Source organism: Taeniopygia guttata, chromosome 2, assembly GCF_048771995.1.
Source record: "Taeniopygia guttata chromosome 2, bTaeGut7.mat, whole genome shotgun sequence".
Taxonomy (NCBI): Eukaryota; Metazoa; Chordata; class Aves; order Passeriformes; family Estrildidae; genus Taeniopygia; species Taeniopygia guttata.
In genome coordinates this window covers 138,185,107-138,201,396 of record NC_133026.1, presented here as the reverse complement: position 1 = coordinate 138,201,396, position 16,290 = coordinate 138,185,107, and positions in this window count along the sequence as shown.

Below are 16,290 nucleotides of genomic sequence, written 5' to 3'. Positions count from 1 at the left end.
GTAAGCACTGTTTACAACCACCTGTACAGTTTTTCAATGAAACCCACAAAATTGCTTCCCCCCTTTCCACTTCTCCCTCATTCCCACGGAACAATATGAAAAGACACTCCATCATCTGTAGTGACAAATGACTCTCACAGATACTGCAGCCCAGTAAGCACTTTGTGGTTCTACACTCCCAATATTTTCATCCTCTTTTCCTTTTTGGAGGAAGAGTGTGAGTGTGAAAGAATAGCAAATGAGAGCCCTCCACTGTGATTAGAATCAGCTGCCTTCAATAACAAGCAGAATCCTTCAGATAAAAGGATGGAAGTAAATATTGTCTGGGCTCATTCAGCTTCTTGTAGAGAGCCAAACATCCTCTTTGCAGGAGAATCAAAGCCTGTGTTACTTTGTGTTTTACTGTAGCCTTCTAATAGCTGCCATTGGACATATAAATCAGATAATCTAGGAAGCCAAGATAGCCCAGCAGTTCCAGTTCTATGTGGTGGAAAATACTCATCTACCAAAAAAAATGCAGTTGGTGTTCACCTTGTGAAGGGCATTGATCAGGCACCCCTGGGCAGCAGGGGAAGGACAGACCCTTTCTCCTGACTGCCCTGTCTCTCGGTGCTTATTGTTAGTCTCTTTCTGTCATGCAATTGCTGTGACCATTTTACATCAGTACTTATATACATTTAGAACAAACACGGTAAAACGTGAATTTACCTTCAGTCAAGATGACCAATGATTTAGAAAAAAAGAACATCAGTGCACATGCACCATTTCTCCAAAGTCTGAGAAACTCTTCAATTTGTGAACATTTGAAAAATAGATACTTACAATACATAATATTAATCTTCCAACATAGAAAAAGACACATTCTCTTTGTGCATTAAGCTGGAATGCAGAAAAGAGGCTTCAATCCCTTTTCTTGGTGATAAATGTGAAATGGTACTGGGGCTGTCAGAGAACCTGCTGCTTCATGCATTGCTGCTTTTATGGCAAGTGGTTACAGGTGAGCTTGCAAATGTGGCACACGAAACACTGAAAGATCTGCTTGCAGAAAAGTGTCTCAGCTTTGCTGCAGAGAGCTCATACTGCCTGAACAAGATGTGGCATGAAAGAACAGTATAGTCATTGACATCCAGAGAAAACTGACGGCTGCACAACTAAGTGGGCAGGTGATTCACAGCTCACACTGTTCAAGCCGTAAGAGCAGCACATGTTCTTACATGTAAGCAGTAAGGCTTACAGCATGGCCAAGAGAAAATCACAATACTGCAAACACAACCCTCAAGCTCTGGGGAAAACAGAGGCACAGCAGGAACCAGAGTGTTGCCAGCATCTCAGAAAATCTTCTTTGTATGACTTCACATTCTTGTGAAGAAAATTTGATGGGAATACTGCAAAAAAACTGGTACTGACATGCTTGGGTGACACAGATCAGTCAATGTTTGGCATTAGCACAGAAACAAACTCAAATGCAATGAAGACACAACACCACGTCAGTGTTTCTGTTGTGTCATCAGGCAGACAAGAGGTCTATTTAATTAACATTGGATGCTGATTATTTACTTCCTGTAACATGAAGCTGCTTACTGGGAATCTTTAAGACTTGCCCAGTTTATTTGTAGCTTGTTACCTGAAGATGAAATTCCTGAGTGTAGTTGTTTGCATGTAGATGTGCTAGTAGGTGTGATTTGTGTGCCTGTTGAATTCTTTACTAGAAAAGCACATAGGTACAGGTCCAGGACTACCACAATAAATATGCAAACATGTAATGGGAACTGCACTTCTTTATCATGAGATCTTAATGAAATGCAGAGTCCAGTTATTTGAGTCACAGTTGAAGGAAATTCTGCTGAAGGATTTGTTCACAGACATAAAATTTATCTTAATCAGATACCATGTGACAGAAGTTATTTTAACAATATGTTACAGCAAGAGATGACCAGTCAGAAAAACTTGTGCTATGTTTTAGGAGAAATTGAGTCTTGTGAATGACAAAATATGATCTGCAATGATAACAAAGTCATAGAGCACCAAATGGGGCCTCTGTGAAACAGGGGTCTGGTCTGTAGAGTTTGGGCTGGGAGGGTTGTTTGGGAAACTCTATGGTAAAAAAAATATATTTCAGATTGAATGAGTAAAACCAAGATATAATGGTGTTCCTGGCAAAGGACTCCAGATGCTGCTGCTTCACCATTTGCTCTCACAAGCACGAGACAGAACCCAGGGTTTTCAGAGACAGTGGAAAAGGAGTAGAAACTGGAAAATGTCTATATAACAATTTAAACTGTATAAAATCATCATCATCACTATTATTACTATTATCACCATTATCATTATTGACAATTCCTTTCTGTGTGAAATATTATTTTTAGTAGTTTTTCCTCCTTCCGAAATACTTAAATCTGGGCCAATAGTGATTCTTAAATGAATCTATTAAAATTTCTATTGTAAAAACATACATGCCTGACTTTACGTAAAAGGTGTGTTTCCTCTTTGTCCATAGACAAGCAATTAAATTTAACTAATTGCACAGCCTTCTGGGACAATTGTTTGAATGCTACTCAGAAATGGTGTCCATGTTTTTCATTAAATTGTCTAGAATCCAGTATTTCTTGGATGCAAATTTAATTTAATTTAATTTAATTTAATTTAATTTAGTTTTATTTTATTTTATTTTATTTTATTTTATTTTATTTTATTTTATTTTATTTTATTTTATTTTATTTTATTTTATTTTATTTTTTATTTTATTTTATTTTATTTTATTTTATTTTATTTTATTTTATTTTATTTTATTTTATTTTATTTTATTTTATTTTATTTCTTTAATTTACTCAGAAGGAATACAGAAGAACAAGCAGTAGAGCCACCAATCATTTTATCCTGCACCAACTCAGCATTACAGAAGTTGAACTTCACCAGATAACACTTCAGATTGAGAGAGTCATCTTTTCTTAGGAATGTAATTTTTCCAGCAGGACAAGAACCAAACCTTGACATTACAAATAGTTTGCAGGTATCAAAATTTAGAACTGTCAGGAAAAATAGCAGGCAAACTGTTTCTCAGGCTTATTTCTTCCACGTTGTTAAAGAAACTTTGTCCTTAACTCTACTTGAGGTGTAGATCAGAATCATTTCAGAGAAGTTCAAGCCCACCCTGAACAGACCCACAGAAACAGTGAAATCCTGGATCATAAGTAGCACAAGACTCACCTTATTTTATTTTGTGCTACTGCAGCTCTGATTCCTCACGCCTCATACTACGAAGTCAGAAGTCTGCTCACTTAAGCCCTTTGGGATAATAGTAAGGCCACTATATTTGATGAAAGAACACTTAATAAAACCAAGAGAGAGCATGTTGCTCTTGAAAGACTCATGTACTTAAAAATAGACAAACTACCCCTCAAGCCATGGATGTGAACAGCATACAGATTATTTTCTTCTGTGAACAATAGAGGGATTCGAATGAAAAGAGATTAAAATAGATAATGGTCAGTGAGATAACTTGAATTTGCAGGCATAAATTCAGATCCTCACCGATATAAAAACCTCATCAGAAACTGAACACAGGACAGATGTCTCACCCATCTTTATTTTTACTATGTGTCTCAACAATGAAACCTAATTGTTGACAGTACTGAATTGCTATCGCAATTATTTGAAAGAGAATCCTTATCACATCTGATTCCACAGAAGTTAAGCGGCTTTCTGGCAATAAGATGGCTTAACAACCTGAAACACCTTAATTTAAGATAGCCCAAATGCAGTTGTGCAGTGTTACTCACTATCTTCCTATTTCATTAAATTGATACACAGTAGATCTACAATTGGCTCATGCTACACCTCAACTCATTTTCAGAAGAAAAACCTGGCAGTGGATTGTGGATTTAATCCAATTCAAATTGGATTCTCCATTTGAATTAATATGAAATATTTAATTACTTATAGAATTCCTAAGAAGACAACAGTGACCAATATGCCCCTCTTGTGGCCTGACTGACTTAAAATGTTCATCAAGGCATGGTTGACATGATGGGCCTATGAGCTGGATGCACCACTGAAATGTGGCCCTGCTCTCCTCTGGCTAGGAAAGGACTAGAAATGGCTCTAAGGTCAGAGGACACACCTGCTATACTATAGCTCACTTTTTTTCTGCTGTTTTCAGCCAGGAAGAAAATCTCAGAGAATCAACATCTGACCAAGTATCAACAAGTCACCGTCTTAGGATGTGAATTTCTTCTAAAGGAAGAAAAGCATGATGCAGGGTCACCATTGGAAGCTTATCTACAGGAAAGCAGAGAACCTGAGAATGTCAGTAGAATTTTGAAAGAAATTATCTTCAGGAAGGCAGGAAGGTCTTCATTGGAGATTTTCTAAAAGCTTTTTATGGTATAATGGCAAGAGACATGTTAAGATGTGGCTTGCCAAACATTTTTGAAAGACCTATTCAGCCCTCAGCCAGTGAAAGGGTCCTTGCTTCTGACATGGGGTGAACTCACCATGGGGCTGAAGGTCACCACAGGGCAGCACTGACAGCTCTTTTGGAGGCCTTATTAATGGCATAGCTTGCCCAACAAAAGGGTGTGGAAGATTTTGTGGAAGATACCATGTATTTGCTCACTGGTGAGAGCTGCAGCACTTTTCTCACACCATATTGCTGTGTACTGCATTGTTTTTCTCATACAGTATCATCAGATAAGAAAAGAGATTTGTGTAACAGGTACACCAGTGAGCATCACCCATGTTGTGGTAGGAATCTTGCATCTACATTCTGCAGCTAATAGGTATTTAGCTCTAAAGGCTTTTTAGTATAGTTCTGGTATAGGCAGAGGTGAAATACAGAATAGAGTCCTTAAAGTTTAAATTACAAAGACTTAAGAATTCACTTGGAGTATAAACTGCAGCAGCAACAGAGGAGCAGTTCAGAGCACAAAGAAAAAATGAAGCAGTCTTATGAGAGAAACTGAAGGAGGCAGATGGCAATTAGGTGTCAGTAAGTTCTCATTAAAAGCGGATGGTTTTCAGACTCAGTTAAAAGAAAACTCTTTCAAAATATTTTCTGAGCAGTAGAAATAAAAAAGAAATATTAAACCCCTTACAAGGTGGTTGTGTATTACAAAATATTTTGTTTTCACTTTTATTTGGGAAAAGAGCGAAAAAGTTATATGTGGAATCTGTAGTTCTGTCACATAACTCAGATTTTTGCTGCTATAGGCTTGAAAAACAGATGTGTTCAAACTAGTAGAAAAAAGGCAATAAAGTGGAAAAATAAAAGCATAACCAAAAGATTGTTCTTTGCTTTCTTCCTGTGTGTTAAAAATAATGAAGTCATTAGAACTGACATTCCTAAAAATAACCCGCAGTAACAATCTTGTGGAGAAAACACAGATTTCTCACCTGTAAGACACAAAGTTAAAGACTCCTTTTGCCTATTATCCTCAACAAATAATGCTGTGGAAGCTGTTAGGCTCAGAGCATGGTTGCTTACTGTCCTCAAAAATCATATCAGTAATGTAACCCAGCTCAGGCTACTATTTCTTCAGCTACATGAGCTGAACCAAGAGCACCCACATGGATGGCTGCAGTTTGTGCCTGGTCTGCACACAGAATGTGCTCACCAGAGGGCTGAGCATGGGTCAGAACCGTGTCCCTGTGCACCGTGACCTCCAGCGGGTCTGGCTGAACAGTGGCCCCACACTGAATGCACGCTGGGCATGTGCACAGCCTCGGCTCCTCTGTCCTGTGTGCTGGGAGGAGCACAGGCTGACCAGCTGAAGGCTACCAGAACCTTCTGAAGGCTACCAGCAGCCTCTGAAGGCTACCAGCGTCCTCCACATGGGGTTGAGGAGGAGAGAAGTGAGCAGTTCCCAGCTCTCTGTTGTTCCTGGCAGGCATTTCTGTGCAGCTGGGACAACAAACGGGACGTACAGAACCACTGGGCACAGCTGCTGCCCAAGAGGACAGTCACACAGCTTCTGCTGCTCAGCAGGATACTGGACTGTGATGGAAAAGTCTACCACAAGGACTGTCACAGATGTCACTGAAAGAATCTCAAAGGATACCAAACACTTGTGTTTAGACAGCTGAGTTGATGCTGGAACCTCTACACACTAGAGTTACAAACACCACTTGAATTTCTGGGCTTACTGCATGTTTCAGAGCTTCTCTATTGCAATGTGTCAGAGAAGGGCACTTGGGGACACCTTCACTGGCTTTGGTACAGCTGCATCATGTCTGTAAGGGCACTTAAGTAATGTAATCAGCCTCAGTGTTGCTTGGCACTGCTGTCTTCCATGATCTCCCCTCTTCTGTCCTCTTCCCCAAGGCTTTTCAGCAGCTCACATAAAGTCACTTGCCAAGCTGGGCACACAATATCTTAAAACTTATTTTCTGCTTATCTTTAGGATGGAAAAATCCAACTTTACATTAGAATGGTTTTGCAGTTACCATAAAATGCTGGGTTAAGGAAGCAAAAATGCAGGGGATTGCAGGAGGTTTCACACTCATACAGATGGAAATGGAAGAACTTCATGTTCTCTCACTAACAAGACTGAAGGAACCTTCTCTCCTGTCCCCAAATAGACCATGTTCATTGTGGTAAGATAGGGACAGGCGGAGCGGAAGATTACCGGGATGTCACGGAAAGACAGACCCCTTCCCCCCTCTCTCTCCCCTGCTTATCTGCTAACCCCAGGAGTCAGAAAAGAATGTAGCCACACCTGTCCTGGTAAAATTCCACTACCCACTATCCTCCGAGACCCCAAACCCCCCTCTGACGTAGCAAAGACTCCTAAACCTATATAAACCCACGAAATAGGATAATAAACGCTTTTCAACCGTCTGCCATATTGGTATCTGCGTGTGTTGATTAGCCCGAGTGGCTTGGACGAGACCAGGCCGCCGTGCTGCCTTATCTGAACCAGGCTCCTGGTTGTCTTTCATAAAGACAACATACTGGTGCCGAAAACCCGGGACAAAAGAAGAAAAATTTGCCCGGCTGACGGGTCTCACCTGGACAGAAGCAGCGGCCAGGACGGCGGGACCGTACCCAGGCGTAAGGGGAGACGTCCCCCTAGGATCCGCGGGCGTCATGGACGCAATGGCCAGGATCGTGAGTGCTATTTATTCACAGTGGGGTATTGGGTGTAAGCTCAAGGATTTTCATCTTGCCATGGCGAGATTGCTTGAGCTAGGGGCAATCGAGCGTCCCGTGGATGTATTACATCCGGAAATATGGGACAAATGCACTGCCGCGCTAGCCGAAGACACAAAATCTTCCGGCAGCGGCAGAAATCTTAAAGCATGGGGCAGAGTAGAAAAAGCCCTACGCAAAGCGATAGAGGAGCAGGAGACATGGAGCGCGGCGCGCACGTGTTTATTAGTTACTCCCAAACTCGGTGTGGGGGCGGGGACGCAGACTGTCCCTGAGAGCGATTCGCTCGGCAGCGGGGACCCAGGGGGGCTCAGCGCGACACCCGCTCCCCCAGATCAGAGCCCACCCCCCCCCGCAGGAACCCCCCGCGACACCCCCGCCGCCGAAAATCCCCAAAAACCCCCCCCCGCGCAAACCCCCCGAGAGACCGCAAATTCCTCCGAGCCGCCGCCGCCGCCCACCCGCGATCCGATACCGGAGACGCAAGAGCACGCGGAGCGCTTCTGGCAAGGGCTGCTAAAAGAAGCCAGAGCCGCCGAAACGGCGGTTTGGGAAGACAGCGTGGCCACGCCGCCCCCCTATGCGTTTGAACATGGCGCCGCGGGCGGCGGGGAGGGGCGGGGCTCGGGCGGTCCCGGCGCGAACACCCGAGGGGGGGAGCGCGATCTCGGGAATGCGCGCGCGCGGGAGAAAGGGGCGGAGGGCGGCGCGGGACACAGAACCAATCGGCAGCTGCGCCGGGAGCCGCCACCGTATAAGGAAAAAACCACCCCCCGCGAGGGGCGCGGCGAGCCGGGGGGGCGTGAACGGCCCCTCCCCCGAGGGGGGGAGCGAGCCCGGGGCCGAACAAAACGGCAGGGAGCCCCGGAAGTACGCTGGCACTCGTCTTCCGGCTCAGAGAGCAGCAACAGCTCCAGCAGCTCAGGGGAGCTGACGGAAGCTAGCGATGGCTCCGATTCAGACGAAACGGAACCGGCACGGCTTGAAACAAAGCCGGGTAAAGCTCTAAGCCGCGCCGAAAAACAAATACAATACGAATCAGCCCAGTTTACTGACTGGGGGAAAATAAAGATAGCTTGTGCTGAATGGTCCCCAGCGGCAGCCATACAAGCCTTCCCAGTCCGGCTTACCGGTCCGGAAGGGAACCAACAAAGGGTCTATACCCCGATAAACCCAAAAGATATACAGTCAATTGTCAAAGCCATTGCGGAAAAGGGGATCAACTCGGCTATAGTTACTACGTTGATCGATGGTCTTTTTAGCAACGATGACTTGCTTCCCTTTGATATCGAACGGATAGGGCGGATGTTATTAGACGGAGCGGGAATGATCGTCTTTAGGCAGGAGTGGGAGGATAATTGCAGAAAGCAGCTAGCCCAGGCGTCCGGCGCGCGGCAGCCTCTACACAGATCGAGCTTATCCAGACTGATAGGAAAGCATGATGATATGATCACACCACAGCAGCAAGCTGCACAGATGCAGGCTGAGGAGGTCAGAGCGACCACTCGGGCTGCTAGAGAGGCAATTCGTGCCGCCTCCCGAGTCGTGGCTAAGCCGGCACCATGGTCCACCGTGAGGCAGGCAGAGAGCGAAAGCTTCACACAGTTCGTAGATCGCCTGCAGGCAGCGATAGATTCCTCTACCCTGCCGGCAGAGGCAAGGGGCCCCGTGGTGGCCGACTGCCTGCGTCAGCAGTGCAACTCCGTCACTAAGGATATCTTACGTTCCCTGCCAGCCGGGGCTAGCCTGGCGGACATGATCAGACATGTAGTGAGGGAGGAACACCTGACGCCCATTCAGGCAGCTGTCCACACCCTGACCAATGCCATGGCGTGTTTTAAGTGCGGGGAGGCGGGTCACATCGCGGTGAGCTGCCCACAGCCGGCACGGCGGCCCGCCGCAGCGCCTCCGCCCCAAACGCGCCCGCGGGGATCCTGCTGGGGCTGCGGGAGGAAGGGACATCTGGCTAGGGAATGCAGGTCCCGGCTCCAGGGAAACGGAAAGGGGAGAGGGCCAGCGGGCCGCACGCAGCCCCCTCCCGCTGCGAATATGAGGCGGCCCATCCATGCCAACCCCCAATGGGGCGGGGAGCCCTCGTACCCCATCCTCCCACAGGAAGCAGCCAACTTCATACCCCTGCCAGCGAGTATCACGGCACAGCCTGCGGCGCCTTCGTACCCACCGCCACCGCAAGCAGCGCCTGTGCCACAGGGTCAGCAGGGGGCGCCCCAGAACAGGACAACCCCTGGGTGGCCCTGGCCCTAAAAATAGGGAGGGAACCCCCGAAAATCTGGGGGACATGCCGCCTTTATGACAGTCAGGACCCTCATGTAATAGGACTTCAGTTTTGGGCAGACACAGGAGCAGACTGCACAATCCTACCCCAAGCCCTGTGGCCCCGACACTGGCCGTACAAGGAAGTATCCCCAGTGAACGGGGTGGGGGGGCTGTCCCGGGCTTGGAAAAGCACCCAATTGGTAGCTATAACGCTCCATACAAAGAAAGGACCAGAACAAACAGTAGCAATCCACCCCTATATCTTGCAAAACTCCCCACCCCTGATAGGAAGGGACGTTCTCGCCATGCTAGGAGTCAGGATTACAAATTTATGATGAGGGCCACTGCTGTGCACCCACTGCTGCCAATCAAACTGACTTGGAAATCACCAGACCCCGTATGGGTTGAGCAGTGGCCCCTGTCAAAGCCTCGAATGACAGCCTTGCTGGAACTGGTCGACCGCGAGCTACAAAAGGGCCACATCGAACCCTCCACCAGCCCGTGGAACACCCCTGTGTTTGTAATCCCCAAGAGATCAGGAGAAGGCTACCGCCTCGTCCACGACCTGAGGGAGGTAAACAAAACGATTCAGCCCATGGGTCCAGTTCAGACACTACTGCCCGCGAACTCAGCCATCCCCGAAGGGCAGCCGTGCGCAGTGCTGGACATCAAAGACTGTTTCTTTTCAATACCCCTGCATGCCGAGGACAAAGAACGGTTCGCCTTCTCCATCGTGTTCCCGAACGGCGAGCGACCTAACCTCCGCTTCCAATGGAAGGTGCTACCTCAAGGCCTTGTGGACAGCCCGACCATATGCCAGATTACTGTGGACAGGGCACTGATGCCAGTCCGACACTCCCACCCTGCTGCGACCATCATTCAGTACATGGACGACATCCTCGTCGCCGCACCATCAGCAAGCCAAGTGGATCACCTAGTGTCCACGATCACGGAAACCCTCCAGGCCAACGGCTTCGAGATCGCAAACACGAAGATCAAGAGAGGACCGTGCGTGACCTTCCTGGGAGTGGGGATCACAAACTCCTACGTGACCCCACCCAGGATAAAAGTCCGCCGAGACATCAAGACCCTCCACGACATGCAGCGACTCGTAGGATCTCTGCAGTGGCTTCGCAACATCATCCTAGTTCCGCCAGAGGTCATGGACCCCTTGTATGACCTCCTGAAAGGAAAACACCCGTGGGACCCCAAGGAGCTGACGCCGCAAGCAACGAAATCCCTCGACTTCATCGAACGTCAGATGTCCACCAGCCTGCTTGCCAGGTGGAACCCGGGCGTACCACTGGACTTATACGTCCACTTCACGCAGAAGGGAGGAGTGGGAGCACTTGCCCAAGGACCTTCCGAAAAATCCCAGCCGATCCAGTGGGTGGTCCTCGGAAGACCGACTCACGCATTCTCCCCAGGAGTTGAGTGCATTGCTAACCTCATCACGAAAGGCAGGAGACTCGCCCTGAGACACCTGGGAACCGAGCCGGCAAGGATCCACCTCCCCTTTCGCAAGCGACCAACCATGGAGTCAACTGCAATATCGGAGCACCTGGCCCTCGCTCTCACCGGCTTCGGAGGAGAAATTTCCTACGCCACCAAACCACCCTGGACCCAGCTACTGACCATCGTCGACATAGATGTGCCACCGAAGGTCATGGACCGACCGCAACCAGGACCAACGGTCTTTACAGACGCCTCCTCCATGACTTCTACCACAGCAGCAGTGTGGCAGGCAGGAGAAACATGGCATTGTGTCAAAACGTGCGACCCCACGCTGTCAGTGCAACAGCTGGAAGCAGCAGCAGTGGTCTTGGCATGCGGACTTTTCCAGGACGAACACCTCAACATCGTGACAGACTCTATATTCGTGGCAAAGCTCTGCCTAGCCATGTCAAGACCAGGTGTGTCAACATCCACGACGGCCTCCATGCTTGAAGAGGCACTCTCCTCACGCCAGGGCACCGTGTCCGTCATCCACGTCAACAGCCATAACCCAGTCAAGGGCTTCTTCCAGACTGGCAACGACAAAGCAGATGCCGCAGCGAAGGGAGTGTGGACACTGCAGGAAGCTCGTCAGCTGCACGAGTCACTCCACATAGGGGCCAAAGCACTGGCAAAAAGATGCGGGATCTCGACAGCAGACGCGAGGCACGTAGTGGCCACCTGCCCTCACTGCCAGAAGTCACCCCTATGGACCGGTGGAGTCAACCCGAGAGGCCTCAAGGCATCAGAAATCTGGCAGTCAGACTTCACCCTCTGCGAACTGCTGAAGCCCCGAGCATGGCTTGCAGTGACAGTGGACACCTACAGCGGAGTGATCATAGCGACACAGCATCTCAAACCCAACTCGAAGGCCACGATCCAGCACTGGCTGACAGTTATGGCATGGCTTGGTATCCCCAAGCAAATTAAAACTGACAATGCTTCCAATTTTATCTCTAAATCAGTGCGAGAATTCGCCTCAGTGTGGGGTATCACCTTAGCACAGGGAATCCCATATAACAGCACCGGACAGGCCATTGTCGAGCGAGCAAATCAGACCCTAAAAGCCAAGTTAGAAGTGTTGGCAAAGGCAGAGGGCTTTGCCAATTCCATCCCCTCAGGAGACCAGACACGCATGCTAGCAACCGCGCTGCTAGCACTGAACCAATTCCCTAGGGGAGATGAAGCAAACAGTCCCATTCGAAAACACTGGGCCACCCAGACACTAGAAGAGGGCCCACAGGTCATGGTCAAAAACGAGCTAGGCGAGTGGGAACGGGGCTGGAGACTGGTGCTTACGGGACGGGGGTACGCGGCAGTTAAAAAGGAGGGCAAGATCAGGTGGTGTCCACTCAGGTCGATCAAACCTGACCTTAAGAATGAAACTAATGGAAAACTGTGAGTTTTCGTTCGCAGGACACGCTCGTGGACCGTCCCCGCGACACACACACACCTGCTCCAGAGGGAGACAACGGACCACCAAGCCACCAGACAGAGCCTGAGCGTCCCACGGCGGTGAGACCCAGACTCGCACAGTGTCTCTGTGCAATCCTGCTGATGGGGTTTGTGGCCGGGGGGCAAGCCGACCCAGGCCACTACCCTCACCAGCCGTTCAGATGGGTCATGCAACATCTCTCAAGCGACAAGGTGTTCAAAGAGGTCACCACCGCAAACGCTCCATCCTTCGTATTCCATATAGCCGATCTGTTTCCAGGGCAACCGAAAACACGGCCCATAAACCCACGTATCGTACTCATGTACATATCCTATTGGTGCCCAGCGTCCAACCCAGGGAAAAGGTACTGTGACTACCCGGGATGGGGACATTGTGGGTATTGGGGTTGCGAAACCATTGTTACAGATGCCAGACCATGGGCAGACGGGTGGCAACCACAGGAGCCCGACAAATTCTTACAGTTCACCTGGGCACCCTTTGGCTGCGGAGACCACACTGCACAGCCTAGACAACGGGCATGCGTAAGTTATAACATGACTGTCCTACAGCCAGATCACCCTAGCTGGGCCACGGGTAGAACATGGACAGTGGTCCTCAAAGGACCGAGGAGGTGGGTGAATGTGAGAATTATCAGGCTCCAGCCGCCAACGCCTCGACCAGTGGGACCCAACAAAATTATCAGGAATGTGCTGGGAGGGAAAAACACAACCCACCTCAAAACCCTGACCCCAAAAGCCACTGACACCCCGACCGGCCTTGCAGATACCCCCCAGATAGGCCGCATGGCTGAGTCAGACCCAAACCCAATCTTTCGTATGCTAGAAGCTACCTTTTTAACCCTAAACGAAACCAAACCGAACCTAACTAACCCCTGTTGGCTTTGCTATGATATCAAACCCCCTTTTTATGAAGGCATTGCTTTGGACACCCCCTTCAGTTACTCCTCGGCCAGCGCCCCTCACCAGTGCAGATGGGACACTCCCCGCAGAGGAATCACCCTGAGTCAAATCACAGGACAGGGCAGATGTTTTGGGAGTGCAACCTTAGCGAAGCAGAAAGGCAACTTCTGCACTAAAGTTGTCAAACCTAACAGAAAAACTAGCAAGTGGGTGATCCCATCTGCGTCTGGGATGTGGGTTTGCCAAAGGTCCGGAGTGAGTCCTTGTGTGTTCCTTGACAAATTCAATGATTCTACTGATTTCTGTGTCCAAGTTCTGATTGTCCCCAGGGTCTTGTACCACTCAGACGAAGAAATATACCATCTTCTCGAAGAACCTAACAGACTCCACAAAAGGGAAATCATCACAGGTATAACTATCGCAATGCTGCTCGGCTTGGGAGCAGCTGGCACCGCCACGGGCGTCTCAGCCATCGCAACCCAGCAACACGGACTCTCCCAGCTGCAAATGACTATCGACGAGGACCTGCAGAGGATCGAGAAATCCATCTCCTATCTAGAGAAATCAGTCTCTTCACTTTCAGAAGTAGTTTTACAAAATAGGCGGGGACTTGACCTTTTGTTTATGCAGCAGGGAGGACTGTGTGCAGCTTTGAAGGAGGAATGCTGCTTTTATGCAGATCATACAGGAGTCGTTAAAGACTCCATGGCAGAACTCCGAGACAGACTGGCTCAGAGAAAGAGAGACAGGGAGACCCAGCAGAGCTGGTTTGAATCCTGGTTCAATCAATCACCTTGGCTCACCACTTTAATTTCCGCCCTGGTAGGTCCACTGGCAATACTGCTTTTGGCTGTTACCATAGGACCATGCCTGCTGAACAAACTAGTCTCGTTTGTTCAAGCCCGTCTGGAAAGGGCAAACATTCTGTTCGTAGGCCACCAACAAATGCTATAAACCAAAAAACTGCAAACACAGTCAGTAGCTAAAGCCTTCAGCACCTGCCTTAAAAAATCTACCCTGATCTACTAAACCACCCTTTCCTTAACAAGTTACAAGTCTGTACCTCACTCCAATGCCTCTATCTACAACTACCTCATTTTGTATATGATAAGGAGGGGGGAGATGTGGTAAGATAGGGACAGGCGGAGCGGAAGATTACCGGGATGTCACGGAAAGACAGACCCCTTCCCCCCTCTCTCTCCCCTGCTTATCTGCTAACCCCAGGAGTCAGAAAAGAATGTAGCCACACCTGTCCTGGTAAAATTCCACTACCCACTATCCTCCGAGACCCCAAACCCCCCTCTGACGTAGCAAAGACTCCTAAACCTATATAAACCCACGAAATAGGATAATAAACGCTTTTCAACCGTCTGCCATATTGGTATCTGCGTGTGTTGATTAGCCCGAGTGGCTTGGACGAGACCAGGCCGCCGTGCTGCCTTATCTGAACCAGGCTCCTGGTTGTCTTTCATAAAGACAACAGTTCATCTCCACATAATCTTGGGGACAGAGAGACAGCAGGCATCTTTGGGCACAGGGAATCTTGAAAAGGGGCCAGAGAGCTGGAGGGACAGCCCCAAAGGGCCTTGGTGGGCTGGGTTTGTTGCTTCTGCTGTTGGGCAATAATGGGAAAGGTGCAGTTCCTCCCCAGGAACCAACACCTCTCACATCCCAATTCCTGCTCGGACAGCAGCAGTGCCTAAGCCGGTCACATGGCTGTGTGCTGTTCCCCAAACCAGTCTTTTCCCCTGCTAGAACAGGAACATAAGTGTCACAGGGCATTATTTGGGTTATTTCTATCACCCCAGCAGCCCGTGACCTATCCTTGGAACTGACAGTAAGACCCATGTACAGCCAATTCAGCCAGGCTGAACAGAGATTTCTGTTCTCCTGAGCTGTGGGTTAACTAACCTGTTCTAGATACTTCAGTTAAATCTCTACCTTCTATGCCAACCTAATCTAAATCAATTCCATCTACTTTCCTGGGATGATGCTTTGTGTGTGTGAGAAAGTAGGAATTGAGGACTTGGCACTCTGAAAGCTTGTCTTATTTGCAATCATTAGTTTAACTTAATACACCTGAATGACTTCATTTGTACTTAGCCTAGCTTTAGAGAGCACTGGCATTCAGGAAGCACCACTCCAGCTACTGGAGTGATTTGATTAGCAGTGCTGACTGATTAGATTAGCAGAGTGGCTGGACAGACTGTTAATTACTTATTGTCATTCCAGCTGATGTAGTCCCACAGCACCAGCAACTCCAGCTATGCATTTACATAGACAAAACCTGTGCTTATACTCCATAGCTTGTAATTCGCAGCCTTGCCTGCAGCCACTGCTTTTGGTCCCTTAGCTTACATATCAGAGGTCTGTATGAGCTGCAAACTCCATTGTTAGCCAGGACTGGGATCATTGCATGGTGCTGAAAATGTCAGCAAGAGAAACTATTGGTTCTTTGTCATCACTCCAGCAGAGACTTATTTCAGATTCTCTGGGTAATGCTTCTTTCTGGAGTGATGTTTCTTGACATGCAAAAGTGCCTTATTGCAGAATACTATAGTTTTTTGATGCTGTTACAAATGGCAGCTTTCACCATCTCTGAAGTTCTCCTATGTTCCACTTATGGCAAAAAAGCTTCCTAGGAAATAACCCCAGCTTTAAGTTTGGGGTTCCAGAGACGTATGTGCCCACATTCTATTTATGATCATTTTTGTTCAAGGACAAATGAAACAAAAGTGAGTAGGAAGTGAAATATTTCTCTCTGTGAACCTAGTCCCCTGTGAGCTACATGTTTAAAAGTTCATTGGTCACCTGGGCTGCTGAAGGCAAGCAAATTCAAAAGGCAGCATTCAAAAAAATGCTGCTTTTCCTCCCTTTGGTGTCTTCTAGGAAATGCAGCTTTATTGAGTGCTTGATGCTTTTGTAGCTAAAGTTCAGTGAGATGGAAACAGACCTATGCTGCTGCTCCTCTGCCAAGAAATAGCAGACATTATGTTTCTCCATATGGAGCAGTGCTC